The sequence below is a fragment of the Poecilia latipinna genome, unplaced genomic scaffold (assembly GCF_001443285.1).
Source record: "Poecilia latipinna isolate Pla-1442-1.1 unplaced genomic scaffold, P_latipinna-1.0 Scaffold275, whole genome shotgun sequence".
NCBI classification, from domain to species: Eukaryota; Metazoa; Chordata; class Actinopteri; order Cyprinodontiformes; family Poeciliidae; genus Poecilia; species Poecilia latipinna.
In genome coordinates, this window is record NW_015112891.1 from 303221 (window position 1) to 308085 (window position 4865).

The following is a 4865-nucleotide window of genomic DNA, read 5'->3' on the forward strand; positions in this document are numbered from 1 at the left end:
TCATACCAGAGAGCATTCAGTGTTTTTTTTTTTTTCATATATTGTATTTTCTGGTTTTTTTGTGGATTTTTCTTCAACCACCAGGGGGGCTCTTGAGCAGATGTGAAACTAACTTTCCCTCAATGGAATATATACCAGTCAGTCCCAGTCACCGTTTCACTCACGGATTTTTCCATTTGCATTCTGGGAAAAAATTTATCTAAAAGCATGAATGTGTCGTCGCCCCCCCCCCCCGCAGTTTCAAAGACAGAACAGAACAGCCCCCCACCCCGCCCCCGTCGACAAGAATTTTCTAAGGTTTCTTTCTCCAAAAACTAAGACCGGCCCCCGACCAGAGAAAGGAACAGCTATGTGGCCCTCGCAGGAAAAAGTTTGGGGACCCCTGCTGTAAAGTCTGTGCCAATAAACAAGAAAACACACCGGACATAACTTACTTTTTGGTTTCAGCACAAACTGGCGCGGTACGTCGTGGGTTGAACACGCGGTGCTCCTGCCTCAGCTGTCGTAACCATCGTAGTGTGTAATTTTCGGTGTCAATATTAATGCAAATATTAATGCATGTTAATGCATTAATATTTGCATTATTAATGCATTATTAATGCAAAGCTATTTCCGGATTATAGCGCGCCGGGAGGGAGTCACGTGACGACGTAACGACGTCACCAGGACGTTGTATTAATTAAGTTCTTTTCTATTTGAGTATTATATTTTTGGTCACAAGTTTCTTTTTTTTTTCAACGTTATGATTATTTTATTAATTTTGTGTGGTGTATTTTAATAAGAGTTTACTTGAGTTAGAAATGGTTCAGGATTTTTTGTTTGTTTGTTTTGTGTTGTCTTCTCGTGACTGGGTGGAGCTCAAAACAGGCTCTCCAACACAGGGAGTCAGTCTGAGTTTAGACTTCAGGTCAAACTGAAGGTGATGGACTTTTGATTTGCTATGATAGAAGTGTTTTTGTGTTTGTGTGTGTGTGCGTGCGTTTGTTTGTTTGTAATACCTTATGGGGACGATTTCCCTGACATATACTACGTTGTGGGGACCAATTGCTCCTCGTGGGGACCGGAGCCTGGTCCCCACAAGGGGAAACCCTGTTTTTGGGTCAGGGGTCAGATTTAGGGCTAAGGTATGAATTGAGTTTTGGTTAGGGTTAGGTATGTGATGGATAGGGCTAGGAAAAGGGTAAAGGTAAGGTTTAGGCTGTAGAAATGAATGGAAGTCAATGGAAAGTCCCCACAAAGAAAGCCACGCAAACATCTGTGTGTGTGTGTGTGTGTGTGTGTGTGTGTGTGTGTGTGTGTGTGTGTGTGTGTGTGTGTGTGTGCCTGTTTTTAATCTTCCTGGATGACCATTGTAAACATAGTGCACATTTTCTCCAACTTTTTTCACCTGAAGAGGAGCACAAGAAACACCATCTGAAGTGAACTATGGCATTGTTTTTATCCGCATCACAACAGAGTCCCGCCACAAACAGTTTTATTGTTGTTGGGACAAATCCTGATTCGTCTCTTCGTCCTCTCATTATAAGACATTTAAATATTCTGACCTTTGAAGTAAACTTTCAAAATCCCACTTGTCTGGTTAGTATGAGTTTAAAGTCAGCCACATAAGAAACCTAATGTATGCTGTAATAAAGTACAGCAGTTGCACAAGATTGCACTATCCCGCGTCAGCTGCACCAGAGAATTTGAGTCTATGAGGTCCTTGTTTCCTCGGGCTGCAGAGAGAAAAGAAGGCACACAAAGTGCAAGTTTTCTACAAGGTCCTTATGTCTCTGTTGTCCCTTAGGACATATTTCCCTTCTGTTGGCTTCTATGGCACAAAGAGCTGCGTGAACATTCATACAGAAAAACTGGAGTTTTTTGTTGGTTCAAATAGAAAACACACCCCACTCCCATCTTTCCTCCAAATTAGTTTGTGCCTGTTTTTAGCAATTAAATCTGAAATGTTGTAAGAAGTAATTTAATTTGTGCTCTACTCCAACAGGAGATAAATCATGCACAGCATGTGGGATGTATACCTCCAGCCTCTAAAAACAAAACAGAACATTTTGCAAACTGTCTCTGAAAACTGGTCACAATTTCAGCCTTATTTTCTTCTGAGAGAAGAAGAAAGGACTTTCTAAAGTCTAAAATCAGGACTCATATTAAAGCCATATTTGTTCTTGGAAAGGCACAAATGACATGCTGCTTTTCTAAGATGTGGATCCTCTGTTAGGTTTTGTGGTAATATTGGACCCAAATGCAGGCAGGATAAAGCTAAGACTATGATGAGTGGAAGTTAAATTAAAGTAAGTTTGAGGTAAGGTTGCTAAGTTACTGTTCATTTCTTTCTAAAAGAAGAAATGTAAAAACCCCACCTACAATATTTGGTATTCAGGAGATCCACGACTGAAAAGAAAGGGAAATCTGTGATAAATTATTCTGACCTCTGCTGCAAAGAGCACTCGGGCAATCTGTTCCTCATGACGGCATAATGACGAGGATTGTTAGTACACTCAAAAGCAAAATGTTCAATTCACTTAGCATGATCTCCATCCTGGTTTCAGCTTTCAGTAAAGAACCTCGCAAAGTTTCAGTTTCGCTGTGGCCCTGAACGCCGACAGGGACCATGCTGGTGTCACATATACTGCACTGGCATGTCCTCAGAATGTCCTTGCATACACGGTGCTTCCAGGTTTAGGGTGCATCCCGTTGCATTTACACATCCCTTCAGAATACAGTGAAGGTTCTGGACCGTTCAGATAAGGATTCTAATTTTGCGAGTCAGTGCACTTCGTGTCGACCACTAGTGGCTAATGGAGTAAATAATTACAAAGCTACCCTGTGATCATTCTGATTAGCTCCTTTTTTCTCTCTCCTCTTCACTGCACAGAAGCAGAGGCTTTGGCTGCTTAGCTGTCATTATACCAACCTAGTTCAAACATAAATCAAAACTCAGTTTTTACATATTACCCGCTTTAACCAAATCCTATGCCTGTGTCTGATATTAATCTCCCATGTTAATTTTAAATCACAAAAGTTTTAAACATCCAAAGTTCTGTCGACAGATACACAAAAATAGCATTTCAGATCAAATATATTGTTTGGATGAGTCATCTGGCGCCAACATCAGTACAACATATGATAAGAAACGATTACACTTAAAATAAATAAATAATTTGTCAACCACTTTTAGCCACACCTCCAATGATAAATATATCACAACTGCCATATGTGGTTTAGTGATTTAGGCAATTGATGGGAATTAGGTGATTTTAGGCCAAGTGGAAATTGGGCAGATTGAAACCCAAAAATCATTTCCTTCTCCAGTCAGTAAATGCACCATTCTGACCGCTAGTATGTTGCTCTACTTCAGAAAAAGTTGTTACTGAAATAACATTAGCTCTTTACAATATATACAAAATTAGGGGAGTAACAGAATAATATACTTTTAAGAGGGAACTTTCTTATTCTAACTCGCAATGACAAAGTTTGAGAGTGTCACTCTTGCTATGTATGCTACAGTATTGTTGCTGTTTTATCCTTATAAAAACAAAACAAATATAATCTACATTTTAAACAGAATTTACATAAATACAGATATTTATCTGTATTTATGTAACTCAGTAACTCAGTAATTGAGTTATTGAGCTAAACTGAGCTTAACTGAGCTTAGCTTTTGGTTTAGCCTAAAAGGATCTTAAACCCTGTTTTAAAGCAAATACTCACTCACAAACTTGGTGGTAATATATATGATTTATGACCATGCAAGGCTAGAAGAAATATTTGGAAAGATTTGTATCACTCATAAACAGAAATCAGAATTGACTTAAGTTGCTCTTGACAGGCCACAAACAATCTGACCAGTGTTTTTATTGCTAATAAAGCCAGAAGGTAAATAACTTCACATTTATGACATATTGTACAATTCTGCATCTAAAATCCTCTTTCTTTTAGTAAATAAGACATAGTTAACAATTCAGACTAGTTTGAACAACACAAAACATCTTTTCGATAAGAATTAAGACTCGTGTTATTTTTAACCGTTATTTTAAATGCCAGGAGCCTATAAAGCGTTGATTATTCATCACTTTGAAATATAACACTAACATGCAGAAAATTAATTGATTTATCTTGCACAATATCTGTTGGACACTGAGCGAAAGAATCACATTTGCCTTGTACTAAATCTAAAGAACTGGCCGATTCTTTGTTCTGCTCGACGAGTGAAGGTGACGTCATACGTCGAGGTGCTGGATCAAAAATTTACTCTGTCTTTTTCAGAACTTGTTGGGAGTGAAAGATGAAAACTCACACGTAGCGATATCTCTTCACAGAATCATGCCAGATGGATGCTTTATTCGTCGCCATTCCGTGTGAAACATCATGCTTAATTTTCTTTTCATTTTTATTTTATTTATTTATTTTTTTTGCACTTTGAGCGCTATCTGAAAACTTCTAAAGATCTTGATGGAATATAGAGCGGTCATTCTCCAAATCTTTCAGCCTTCTCAAAGATTTATAGCTTTCAGATTTGTGAGCGACACATCAATTTGTCATCTTTGTTTACAACCATATCAAACATCATATAAAACCCCTTCCTCCACGGAGTCACAGGAGATTGAGCTCAGAAGTGAAATGTTGAGGTTAATGCCGGCACTGAGCCACTCCTGGGAGGTGCAGCAGTGGGTATGAATTATCAGTCCTGGTTGAGTGGCCAGCCTGCTCACAGTCAGGCCTGGATCGCATTCCCTCCATCAGCAGGATGTTAAGAGCCAGAACATGGAGAGGACTGCAAAATGAGGCCTGAAAGTGAGGGTCTTGGAGCGGTTTAAGGGTTCATGGCATGGGGGAAAATGTGTTTTGTCTTTTGTGGATAAGTTTGA

The 4865-nt window shown here is 39.1% G+C and overlaps 1 long non-coding RNA gene across 1 annotated transcript in view; it reads right to left on the reverse strand.

The window, feature by feature from the left end:
- LOC106948141 (uncharacterized) overlaps positions 1-531 on the reverse strand; it is a 5908-nt gene extending 5377 nt beyond the window's left edge. Inside the window, exon 1 of the long non-coding RNA XR_001425119.1 lies at positions 435-531. This is a non-coding gene — a long non-coding RNA (uncharacterized LOC106948141). The remainder of the gene's footprint in view (positions 1-434) is intronic.
- Positions 532-4865: the final 4334 nt, after the last annotated feature.